General features: G+C 47.8%; 1 protein-coding gene across 3 annotated transcripts in view; it reads right to left on the bottom strand.

The window, feature by feature from the left end:
* CORO2A (coronin 2A) overlaps positions 1-13,500 on the bottom strand; it is a 98,713-nt gene that overhangs the window by 70,717 nt on the left and 14,496 nt on the right. The window contains exon 1 of one of the 3 annotated variants that reach the window (XM_080372982.1): positions 9,221-9,419. The exons of the other annotated variants lie outside the window; for them this stretch is intronic. The gene's annotated coding sequence lies outside the window, so the exon portion shown is untranslated. Of the gene's footprint in view, positions 1-9,220; positions 9,420-13,500 lie in introns of those variants that run through there. 3 annotated transcript variants of the gene reach the window in all.

Genomic DNA, 13,500 nt, shown 5'->3' with positions numbered 1-13,500 from the left:
ACTTTACATGCATCCATCAAGACACAAGTCCTTGGTCCCTTCTGTCCACATGCCAATGCACACTAATATTTCACTGACTCAAAGCTGTAGGGAGGAGGCTTGCTGCTAACTCCAGTGATACAAACAGGCATCTTACTCCACCAGCTACTATAAGATCACCTTGATTCAAAGCTTTTTTTACAAGTTCATCCAAACTAAGCCAGTTGAAGCACAAGATCACTGCCTATGAAGCATCCTATTAGATGACAGATCTCTCATAAGACTGTATGACAATCCTGGTATGGAAATACAGCACATAAAGGCTGCATGGATTGCAGAAGCAGCACTCAATTCAGCCAACACAGAATTTCTAGGCCGAACAAGTTTGTAAGCTCTAACAGAAAGCTCTCCAGCTGCCTTCAGGTAAGCAAGGGGAGAACAGACTGCCAGCCTCTGCCCCTGATCTCAGGACAGTGATCAAAGGACAGCCAGAGCTCTTCTGAGATGAGAGTCTGGCACAGCATCTCCTGCAGAGATTTGCATCTTCTCCCCACCCCATGCCTGGGCTGAGAGCCTTCCAGTTCATCACGTGCAATGTGGATGGTACATGCCCCTCACCAAAAAATTGCTTTCTGTTTTCTTGTGCTGCTCACCTCTCAGCAGGGTACAAATACATACCAATGAATTAGTAACTGTTACGTTTGCTTGAAATTCCCCCAGTTTCACACAAGAAGCCTCCCTTCTCCTTGAGGCCTGTGCTCTGGTGCGGCCTGTGTTGCACTCCTGCATGAAAGCTGCCCTGGCATAGAGAAACATGGGCCGAAATCCAGCCACACTTCTGTGGACCTTGCCTACAGGGTGCCCAGTGCACTCCTGGGGAAAGCACATAACATGAACAATCTTCCAAAACACTTTTAAGTACTGATTACTATTGTTCATAAGCAGGTTTCCAAACTCTGCCTATACCTCACCTGCCACTCTGAAAAGCACTTCAGCTGTTCAGGTGATCCAACCTGGCAAGTTGGACTCTCTTCCTCCCCTGTCCTTATTGACAGGGAATCAAGAGAATTTACAGTTCTAAAGGACTTTTCTGAGGTCCCAATATCTTGAAAATTAGCAACAATTTGGAAAGCACAGGGACCATCAGAAAAAAATAAATTTACCCCTCATTCCTTCTCTTGCATGCAGGGTCAAAAAGAGATTAAAAGGTGAGAAAGGAAAGAATGCAAATGCTAATAAGGCTGGGTTTGAAAGTTCCAATGACCATTTCAATCTGAAATGCCATGAAAACTTTACATTTCCCTTTTCATATTCTCTTTTGGAATGCTAAGCTTGTATTGCATAGGTAATGCCTTTTTCCTTTCAACCTCATCATTTTTAGGTAACGTTTCTATGGCCAAAAAACCCACAGAGCAGCTCTGCTAGTCTTTTGAGAGCTCTGTTCACAAGTATCCAAGGAGAGCGCCACAAGAGATTCAAACTTCCAATTCCATGCTAATAAGCAGAGTGAAACTGGCACAAGGGTACACAAGTAGAAGACTCTAGAGAAGACACACTTCCTCTTCTTAGTTCTGTATCAGTAGTCTATGAAATAAAATCTTTACATGCACTCGGGGCCAATTAATAAAATCAAACAAAAGAAGAATCACTTGCAAAATTTGCCCAGGTCCACGATTTTCCCCTGTCCCTTCTCCCCCTGCTCTCTTCAACTCAATTTCATTCACCTTACCCTTCTCTTCTCCTGCTAAATCCCCTCTCCTCCCCTCCCTCTCCTTTTCTTCCACACAGCTGATCCTCTCAAAATTCACCCCTTCCCATCCAAAAATGCATAATGTAACTTGATGCCAAAAGTCAGGAAGACTCACTCAATGGCAATTCGATAATGCTTAGAGCCAGATGACGAGAGGAAGATGTACATGAAGTCAGCTTCAACGCTGCCCTACACTGAACACCAAGCTGTGTACGGGAAATAGGAGAGACATTCCCATTCCCAGTACCCCAAGATTTGTAGAAAGGAAGCAGTTAAATACATGAAATACTGCCGGCTTTCTGTCAAAGAGCCAGCTACATTGTACTGTAAATTACATGACATAACTCCATACGGAACAGACCATACCAAAGAACTCCATAATTAAGTACTCCTCACTCTGCTGTCCCCACAAGAGATTTATGTTGAATCAGGAAGACATCTGCTACCTGCTCCTAAACCATGCTTGTGCAATCCTTACACATACACAAGGCCTTGGTTTCAGTGTCTCCACTTTAAGAAGACCGTTAGCCCCTCTTCTGATCAGAGAGGGGCACATTTGTTGCTGCATCCTGCTTCTCACTGAATCTCAGCAGAGGAACAGCTGCAGAGCAGGATGCTCCAAAGCTTTCTTCTCTCACCTATCCAGCACCAGGGCACAGCTGGGAAGCAGTGCAGCACCTCAGGTCAGCAAGGTCACTATTTCATACACCTCCTGCAGAAGACATCTGTCACCTGGATGTGGTACACTAGCAAGACTCACATACAAGCACTTTCACTGGAAAATGGTTGCTTTTAGCAGTTGACTAACCAACCAAGCCAGCTAAGTCCCAGGTCCACCCAGCTAGACTGGGACAGTTTTGGCGAAGACAAATACATCACATCGTTATATTTACTCTGGATAATGCTACTAATGCTTCTCCTACACGGCAAAGCTCGCTCTCTCTGAGACCCAGTACTGCCAGCCACGTGCTCCAATACACTTTGCCCCCGCAGTTAAACCAGAGGCATTCAAAGTAACTGGCCCTGAAAAAACAGTGTGCAGAGGAACTTGTCACTTCCAGATGGCTTTAAAACTTTAAACCTCGCACCACATATATTTCTCACCCTTTCTTCTTGCTTTATGCAGAAAAAAGGCTGTTGGCTGCAACCTTGATAGGAGCACAGTGATCACAAAACAAGCAAGCAGTGAGAAAGGTGTCTGCTTGTGCCAGTCTGCATGTGCCGCTTTCAAGCTATAAGCAACCAGCGCTGGGTTTCAATTTCCCATCTCAAGTGTCTTTGCCACCAGCTTTCATGGTAATAAAAAGGGCTTCATTAGAAACATCAGAGTGGGCAAAACATGTCCCTCTGGCTAAATCAAGTATTGTAGTAAGACAGAGTTTTCTGCAAGTAGCACGCACTCACGCCAGGAAGGTTTTGGAAGACAGGACAGACTGTCTCATGTTAACATGGACCAGACCCAGGCATGAGCAGTCCACCCATTGGAGCACAGTCTGGCCCAGCCGTAATTCATTCTAGCCCACACAAATATTATTCCCAGGTGATTTCACCAGATCACTCAGCTCTTCACACCTCACCCTGCTCCCACCCTCCTCTTTCCCCTTTCATCAGAAGCAGCAGTAAGGGAGTTTTATCACAGGGATTGGTGAACAACCCCCTGTCTCAGAGCAAGGCCACCCCCAGCGACACATCAGTATGGCTCCAGCTTTCTCCAGCTGTACCTTGCAAACCCCCAGCAGGGAGAACCTCTCACTCTCCTGGTGCCCTGCACCACCCTCTTTTAGGCTGACCTACCCGCAGGGACTTCTGCTCACAGCAGATCAGGGAGTACTTTCAGAGACACCCACCTCCTGCCCCCAGAGAGGACTCACCAGCAGCCTGAGGAAAGCCTGCTGGGTTGGGCTGGAAGTTTTTTAATAGCAGTGTCACTAATTAGATGGGGTACTCACAAACACCAAGTCCGCAGCACCATGAGGCAGATGAAGAGGCAGTCCCTCATTTATAGCCTGCAAAGAAACTGGAGGATACCTTTGAAAACAGAAAGGGAATTACTGCCCTGTCAGACTGTTGTGTAAGAGCAGGTGGAGGCTTTGCCAAGACGCCCCTTTACTCCACCCCTTTGGGACCATCCTCACTGCATCCTGTTAGCAGCTCTTGCTAGGAAGGGCCAAGGATGATCATCATCTTTTATTGGATGTGGTGGGGAACATTGCCACAAAGGATTGTCAAAATCATCACCTTGGTTGGTTCGTTGGAGCAATTGCTGCCGTGTCCTGTCACCCCCACTCCCCGGAGAAGATGACGCTGGGAACCCCTTTCTGACCAGCCCGACCCTGGCTGGGCCGAGGTGACACCAGGGGAGGAGGGTGGGTCTCTCGTATTTGCTTTTTCCCAGGAATTACCGTTTCCTGAAGGAATTCACGGCAGCTGTGGAGGGGACCAGGCCAGGACCCGATGATGATCATCATCTTTTATTGGATGTGGTGGGGAACATTGCCACAAAGGATAAAGAAAAGGCTGAGGTACTTGATGCTTTCTCTGCCTCAGGCTTTAAGAGCAAGACCAGTTACCCTCAGGGTACTCAGCCCCCTGAGCTGGAAGACAGGGATGAGGAGAAGCTGCATGAAGTCCCCACAGCCTAGGAGGAAAGGATTAGTGACCTGCTGCTCCACTTAGATGTGCAAGTCTATGGGTACACGAGGGCACTGAGGGAGCTGGCAGAGGAGCTCACCAAGCCACTCTCCATCACTTATCAGCAGCCCTGGCTAACCGGGGAGGTCCCAGCAGGCTGGAGGTTAGCCAGTGTGACACCCATCTACAAGAAGGGCAGGAAGGAGGATCCAGGGAACCACAGCCCTGCCAGCCTGACCTCGGTGCTGGGGAAGGTTATGGAGCAGATCATCCCAAGTGCCATCATGTGGCGTGTGCAGGACAGCTGGGGGATCAGGCCCAGCCAGCATGGGGTTATGGAAGGCAGGTCCTGCCTGACAAACCTGATCTCCTTCTATGACAATATGACCCACCTAGTGAATGATGGAAAGGCTGTGTATGTTGTCTACCTGGACCTTAGTAAAGCCTTTGACACCACCTCCCACAGCATTCTCGTGGAAAAACTGACTGTTCAGGACTTGGATGGGTGTACTCTTCGCTGGGTAAAAACTGGCTGAATGGCCAAGCCCAACAAGTGATGGTGAGTGGAGCTGCACCCAGCTGGCAGCTGGTCACAAGTGGTGTTCCCCAGGGCTCAGTGGTGGGGCCAGTCCTCTTATTGACAACCTGGATGAGGGGACCAAATGCACCCTCAGTCAGTTTGCAGATGACACCAAGTTGGACAGGGGTGTTGACCCGCCTGAGGGCAGGAGGCTCTGCAGAGGGACCTGGGCAGGCTGGAGCGATGGGCCCAGGCCAGTGGTGTGAGGGTCAGCAGGGCTCAGTGCCGGGTCCTGCCCTTGGGTCACACCAGCCCCACGCAGCGCTACAGGCTGGGGCAGAGCGGCTGGAAAGGGCCTGGTGGGAAAGGGCCTGGGGGTGCTGGGTGACGGCCGGCTGGGCAGGAGCCAGCAGTGTGCCCAGGGGGCCCAGGCGGCCAGCAGCACCCTGGCTGGTGTCCCCAGCAGGGTGGCCAGCAGGACCAGGGCAGTGACCGTCCCCCTGCACTGGGCACTGCTGAGGCCGCCCCTCGAACCCTGTGTTCAGGTCTGGGCCCCTCTCTGCAAGAGGGACGTAGAGGGGCTGCAGCGTGTCCAGAGACGGGCAGCGGGGCTGGGGAAGGGGCTGGGGCACAGGTCTTGTGGGGAGCCGCTGAGGGGGCTGGGGGTGTTCAGTCTGGAGGCTCAGGGGGGACCTTGCTGCTCTCTACAGCTGCCTGACAGGAGGCTGTGGGCGGGTGGGGGTTGGTCTCTTCTCCCAAGTAAGAAGCGATAGGACCAGAGGAAACGGCTGCAAGTTGCGCCAGGGGAGGTTTAGATTGGAGATTAGGAAAACTTTCTTCACTGAAAGTGTGGTGAAGCACTGGAACAGGCTGCCCAGGGAGGTGGTGGAATCACCATCCCTGGGGGCGTTTTAAAAACATGTAGATGCGGTGCTTAGGGGTGTGGTTTAGTGATGGACTTGGCTGTGCTGGGTTAACAGCTGGACTTGATGGTCTCAAAGGTCTTTTCTAACATAAATGATTCTATGACTGCCTATGATTAAGGTCTCACAAGGTGTCCTGGTTTCAGCTGGGATAATTTTCTTCCTAGTAGCTGGTACAGTGCTGTGTTTTGGATTTGGTGTGAGAACAATGCTGACAGCACACTGATGGTTTCAGTTGTTGCTGGGTGATGTTTATACTAAATCAAGGACTTTTCAGTTCCTTGGGCCCTGCCAGCGAGAGGGCTGGAGGGGCACAGGAAACTGGGAGGGGACACAGCCAGGGCAGGTGACCCAAACTAGCCAAAGGGATATTCCATACCATATGACGCCATGCTGAGTATATAAGCTGGGGGAAGAAGAAGGAAGGGGGGGACATCCAGCACTGTGGCATTTGGCTTCCTAAGTAACGGTTACACGTGCTGCAGCCCGGCTTCCCTGGGGATGGCCGAACACCTGCCTGCCCGTGGGGAGTGGTGAATGGATTCCTTGTTTTGCTTTGCCTGCGTGGGTGGCTTTTGCTTTACCTGTTAAATTGTTCTTATCTCAAGGGTTGAGTTTTACATTCCTTTCCGACTCTCCTCCTGCATGGTGCTGAGTTGCCAGCTGGGGTTAAACCATGACACAAGGCAACTGTTCCTCTCTCCTGTCCTCTCCTGCTCAGTGGCACCTCATTTACAAGATCTTCCCAAGAGAATGTACATCAATAAATCAAAGCCAAACCTTTACATAGCCATTCAAACCTTGAGTTAAAAGCATCATGCTTCCTTCCTCATTTTAAGCATTCCTTGTCTTGGGGCATGAAATGTTTTGGGTAAGGCTGTGTGAAATACACTGCTGTCTCTATGGAGGAAATATTGCTAAGAACTATCCATGGAGATGAACACCTAACAGGTTATCTTGTCCCCACCAACCACCAACACCAGGCAGCGGTACTGCACGGGCCATCTTCCAGTCCTCTGGAACCTAGAAGGCTGCTTGCTGGCGTACCAAGAAGATGCAGGTATCATAACAGATCTCCAGCATTTCAGCTCCTTTCTTAATGTAAACCTTTTCATTTTGCCCAGAGAAGGCAGAAAGCCCAAACATTAACCGCAACTCTGTTTTGGCTCAGGAAGCAGTTCCAAACCCAAGTGAGGAAGCTTGCTGCAAAGGAGCAATAGAAGAAGCAGCTAAAATAGTTCTGTCTTTGCAAGTGGCACGGAAATAGTCATGAGCACTATAAGGAGCAAGAGAGGTTAAAGTTGAAGCCAAATGAAGAAAATAGAAAGTGGCTCATACATTTAGGCAGATTTAATACAGAAAAGCACAACTAATCAGAAAAGTTACTAAACTCTTTCTCAAGCACAACCACAGCAAGATTTTCAAGATTCACCTCCTGCAAGTTCGAAATGGTCCATCCCAAAATGCAAAAAACAAGCAAAGGCAGCATGAGACCTGCATGGATGGACCAGGACATGCTCATACAACTCAACCATAAAAAGGATGCACACGGGAAGCAGAAGCAGGGACAAATGTCCTGGGAGGAATATAGAGAGACTGTCCAAAGATGCAGGGCTGGGCTTGGGAAAGCCAAAGCCCACCCGCAGTTGAATCTGATGAGGGATGTGAGGGGTAACAAGGTTTCTTTCAATACATCATCAGCAAAAGGACAACTAGGGAAAACATGAGCCTGATGAGGAATGGGGACTTGAGAAAGGACACTGGAAAGGCTGAGGCATTGAATGCCTTCTTCACCTTGGTCTTTACTCCTAAGACCAGCCCTTAGGTATCCTGGGCTCCTAAGAGCTGTGGACAGTCCAAGTCAAGGAAGACTCATCCTTGGTGGAGGAGGATCAGGTCAAGAAACAATAAAACAGATGGGAGGTGTTTCAAAAACGCATAGGTGCAGTGGACATAGGGACACGCACAAGGGCCTGATGGGATGCACCCACAGGCCCATGCTGTCGCAAGGTTTTCTCTGAAGGACGATGGCAATTGGGGGATCTCCCTGAGGACTGGAAGAAAGCAGATGTCACCTTAAAAAGGGCAAGACACATGATATGGGGAACCACAGGCCCTTCAGCCTGAGATTGATCAGGCAGTTAAACATAAGAAGAAACTTTTTTATTGTGAGCATAGTTAAACACTGGCACAGGTTGCTGACAGAGGCTGTGAAGTTTCAATCCTTGAGATACTCAAAACCCAACCAGAAAGTGCCCTGAGCCACCTGCTGTAGGTGAACCTGCTCTGAGCTGGCAGTTGGACTAGAAGATCTCCAGAAGTGCCTCTACCCTATGCCATGCTATGACCCTGTAAAATCTGCACAGTGGTCTCTAGGGAGAGCATCCCAAGTAGATGCAGATAAAAGCAGCCCATAACTTTCTGTGCACATTTAGCACAAAGGAGGTGGGAGAAGTTCCTGTTACATAGCACTGCCTGCCAGGGATTCATCAGACAGGCCATGGCCAGGGGAAGAAAAACAAGCACCTTGCTTGTGAGCAAGACTTGCCTTTGCATAGCCTCCTCCCTGTGGCATTTATATTTCCAGAATTTTCTTGTTCCTAGATCCTCAGGAGCATACTTGCTCGTTGTTAGGAACATCTGGTTGCCCTCCTTGAAATGAAATGCTCCAAGCAGTGGCAACCAGCTGATCTAAAGCAACAAAAATAGCTGGACTACACTGTCCACTCTGTCATTTAAATCCAAACACGTGGGGAAAGCAAAAAAGCAATGTCAGAAAGTTTTCAGGGGAGGCTGGGGAAAGGAAAACGGCATCAAAGAAGTGAAAACCAGAACAAAGCAGATACACAGATAAATGAGATAGATGGAGAGTCAACGCAGCTTACGTAAACCCTTGCCAGGCCTCACCTAACAAAAGCCAGAACCTCTGTGACACAGCGTACCCAGTTTCCAATACTAGCATGGCTCCTCAACGCAGAGATAATGCAGCATGAGGTTAGCAAGAATGTCCTCAAATGGGTAAGTGGGTTTTGAAAAATGGGAAATGCCTACTTTTTTAGTGCTTCAGGCTTAAGTTCAAAACAGACTCTCAGCACCCTCTTTATATGCCTATATGTCTCCCAGGAAGGATACACTCATAGAACAAAGGTAGATCATTACAGGTCTTGGGAGTCCATCTTTTCTCCTACTCTTCTCATTTGTTTCTCTACATTCTTCCCTAAGGATCTTTTTGTAAAATTCTCCAGTAACGAACAGACCACCATCTTCCTGTGAAATGTATCCCAGCGCTCTGTATCCCAGCACTCAGCTGCCTTTATGAGTACAAAGCTCTTCCCTGCTTTGAAAATTAAATCTCCCTTTGTGCAATCAGTATCTCTTGCTTCTTATTTAGTCAGATCACAGGAAAAAGACTATTACCTTCCTCCTGCAGCAAGCTTTCCTCTGCAGTTAGCACACAGCTTTCCAGTCTTCTCCAGCTTTTACCTCATTCTCCTTCTGTCAGCCACATTTTCTCAACAGCTGATGAATTTGTCCTCCTTACTTCCACTCTCTTTGGCTGATCTGTATTTTTTCAGAGCTGTGCACCTAAAACTGGCATACATCTACTTTACTAACATGGATGAACAAACATTTCATCTCTTTGTTCATGTTTATTATTTTCCTGCTCCAGCATGTCACTGGGTCGTGCTCAGACTGGAACTAACTGCAGACCCTGGACACTTTTCTGCAGAACTGCACCAGGTCCAATGGTACTGCGTCATCTGAAGACCTGAACCTGAAGACTGAACTGCATCCTCATTTTCCCATGTCATTTCTTCAGCTCTTCGAGGCAATTTCAAACCAGAGCCCTGTCCTTCTGCAGGCTTCCTGCTCCTCCTGGTTTCCTGTTTATTATTTATTCCTTTGTCCCAATTACTAACAAAAATACCAAACAGCATCAGATGGCAGGAAGAGCACTGCAAAACTCTTCTCAATAAATCCTCACATTTTGATAATTAACTGTCAGATGAGCTCTCCTGTGCAGTTCCCTCACTAGATTTACATGTACCTTACCATAGCCAGGTGTATCTAGTGCACATTCCCTTAGCTTAATTGTGTGGGACAGCACTGAACATTTTCCTAAAGTTAAGGTAAAGGACATCTGCTTCTCAACATCCATCGCTCTCACCACTCTTTGCAAGAGGAAATCACAGTGTGTTGGCATGATTGGTTTTGCCATGCTTACTCTGCCTCCTTCATCTTATTATTTCTCCCTTGTGTTCTGCTTTTTCTTGTTGTTCTAATATTCTCCTTATAGAAGGGTTCAACTTTCCCTCTGTCTAGAGCTCAGGAATCTTCTCTACCTGCTGCAGCATCCTCAATGGCAATCTTCTAATTGCTCTGAGTTAATTTCAGTCAGTTCTTCATGTGTGCCCTGCCGCCCACACTGACTGGGGTCCCCATACATCTGCCATGAACACTGCCTTACCTCACTGCCCCACTGTAGCCCAAACTACCACTCATCCTCTCTTGCTGTTGCAGAGGAATTTAGCCAGGTTTGGGAAGGGCTTTGCATTTTTCACTTCAAGAAGCCAATATAGTCGGAAACTGTGAGCCCTGCCAGCCAGGACTGTGCTGCTGAGGTCATCACAGGGCATGCCAAGCCTGCTAGGTGGCAACGCACTGGCTAAGCAACCAGAACCCCTGTAGCCACTGGGGTCCAGGGACTGGACTGCATGCAGGACATAAAACTGTTTATTGTTCATAACAGCCTACCATGGGCGCAAGTTCTTTGGGATCTCCAAGCTTTTGTTTTCAGGAGGCTTTGGAAATAGGTTCTTCCAATACATGAGACTGAGCTCCAGGTCCAGCACACTAAGTACCTCTATCATCAGCAAGTCACTCATGGAAAGTCTTATCTGCAGAGGAGGAGAGCTCCTCTCTCACCTGTGACTGGAGCTCTGAAGCAACACCTAGAACTCCAAATTCAAAATCAGTGGTCCAGGACACCTCTTTTTCACAGCACACTTTCTCAGGCTGCACAAAGTCTTGCTGCTCTTACTATTGGAAGTCAGGCCCACAGCGCTGTGTATCCTGGCAGCTCTCTGCAGAACAGGCTGTCTCACACCCCTGCCTGCACTGCGTTTTGCTCAGCACACCAACAAATGTCCCTCTGCAGACATGCTTATTTGCAGGCAAGATGGGGATGAAGAGCATCTTCATCCTCTCCCTTTTGAAAAGTACCCCATTTGTATTTATTTCTGTATGCCAAGCTGGACCAGTAATACTGGTGTGGTTTTATTAATATAATTACAGGATTTAGCTTCCACTGAAAAAGTATTCCCACATAAATAGGCTTGGAAAGCCCAGTGCTAGTAACAGGATAAGTAAAGGTGTCTCTGCTTTACAGTACACAGAAAGCAACAGCTCTAGAAATCTAGAGAGCAATCACAGCTTACACTTTGCAGTTCAGCAGATTAACACTATCAGTTCCTTTTTTTTTTCTCCTTCTTCCTTTTATTCCAGCCATACTTCTTTAATTTCAAAAGATAAATTGTCTATTCCTGCACAGAAAAGCAGTGGAGGATAGCATCCAGAGAACACTTTCTTCAGAAAATGCATGCATTCCTGCTAATCTGATTGCTTTTCCAAATAATCTACCATCCATCTCTTGGTGCAGCATCTCTGACTACTGCCCTTTACCAGTCGTTTCCCTGCACCCAGCAGCGCAGTCAGTGCACAGGCATATGCACACAGCAGCTATGTCATATGGCCCTGCTCAGCTACACTAGGCATTTCACTTGCCCCAGCACGCGGACCTGTGCAGTCATGTTACAGGCTGGCATGCTGACTCCAACACTTATCCAGGCAACATTTTTCACTGATTCAAGGCTCTCAGGTTTACATTTTTGAGTTTGCATTTTTTTAAAAAAATCTACCTACAGACTTATATCCTCAAAGTTTCAAAATGTAATACAAGTATGTCCTCAAAAAGGCAACCCTGAAGGCAAACAGAAGAATGTCAGTGTTACCTACAATTTGTAAGACACACACATACGAAACAGTCTCCTGCCCTTTACAGGTGTTATATCACAGTTTGTGTTGAGCTATTGCTTCAAGACAAAATCAGAGCTCTCAGAACTTTGTCAGCAGCCATCAGCCTCCTCCTGAGTTGGGTGCCAAATAAGCACAGACCATTTTGTTTCTGGTCCAGCTTCTCTCAAACTTGCCATACCAAACAGTTCGTAAGCCTGAGAGCTTAAGCTAGGCTTGAGCTGTAGACACTCTTCTAGGCATACCTGCAAGACAGCAGGTCACATACACCCATATGCACTCACTGTCCAAAATCCACTTCTGCTGTGTAATAACACTTATCAAGGAGAAATTACCAGTAATAAATTCCTTTTGATCCAAGGTCAACCAAACAACATGACTATGCAGCAACCCAGAGCTTTAAATACCATCTGTATGTGTCATCTCAAACAATGCTACAAGCTCAGAAGCTACAGATTTATTGTTACAAGAGTAATAAATGGTATGGATACGGTGGTTTTCACCTCTCGGTTCACAGCTTGGTTCTACCTAACGCAGGGCAAATAGACGCAGCTGTCTCCACCACAACCGTAGACTGAGAAACAAATCCTGCATACAAGGATGTTGCCTTGGAGGTGAGGTTTGTCGGTTTGGAGTCCTCAGATGGACAACCTGACCACTGGACCATGGCCTTGACCGTGTCCCTTGACAGCCAGGTGGTAAAAGACAGCAAAGGGAGTTACATTAAAAGACGAGTTCCCGGACTGCTTTTGTATGCATCCAGCCCACATAGTGCAACTACAGCGAGTGGCCACAAGTGGGAAACAGAGTCTGCCTTGATGAGTTCTGCAAGGTCCTGTCCCCACAAATGTGGTGCAAGCAGGAAAAGCATTTCGCATCTCCGACTCCGGTGTTTGCAATATAATTTAAACCCGTCTCTGCAAGAAGAGCACACTGCCGGCGGCCAGCAGCTCAGAAGAGGACCTGTGGGGGCTCAGGAAGTCCAGGCACAAGCATGCATGCTGCAGTTGTGCCTCTTCCCACAAAAAGAGGGCTCATATCTCAGAGCGTGGCACCCTGTGAGAGGTTCTCCCACTGTGGCCAGCACGCAGAAATGCAGGCGCTGCCACCCGCAGCCCTGCTGGTGGTGGTGGGTGCCCCAGCACCTATGTTCAACAGCAGTAATCTTCATGGGTAAATCTACTGAATATGCATTAATGGAGAATCCAACACGGGGCACTGTTACTGCAAACGGTCGGTTTTCAAACCGAATGTTGGTATGCATATTGCACCTCAGACATTTGAGCCCTACCAGAGAAGCAGTTTAAGTTGGCGCCGCAAGAAAACGGACTTACCGGTGAAGTACTACAAACAGGACCAGTCTAGCAAGCAGTTTTGTACGAACAATTCATTTAAAAAAAAAAAAAATAAAAAAGCTGGGAATAGTTTGTAAACAAGAAAACACGAAAGGAGGTGGAGAGCCATTAGCTAAGTGATCTCGCATTCCCCAATTTGCTTTATCAATCACAATATTCAGAAAAAAAGCTTGAGAGTAGCCCAGGCTCTCCAGTGAATCAACAAAAAACCCGCATAAAGAGCTGTACCACTGCTCACAGCCTTCGGGCTGTGCATTAGCTTTTAGCAAAGGTATCTGCCACATGAATAATGCAGCACGTCTTCCAGAG

The sequence above is a fragment of the Falco punctatus genome (genome assembly GCF_963210335.1).
Source record: "Falco punctatus genome assembly, chromosome: Z".
In the NCBI taxonomy this organism is placed as follows: Eukaryota; Metazoa; Chordata; class Aves; order Falconiformes; family Falconidae; genus Falco; species Falco punctatus.
Note: the sequence above shows the minus strand (reverse complement) of the source record. Positions and strands in the feature narration are given on the sequence as shown.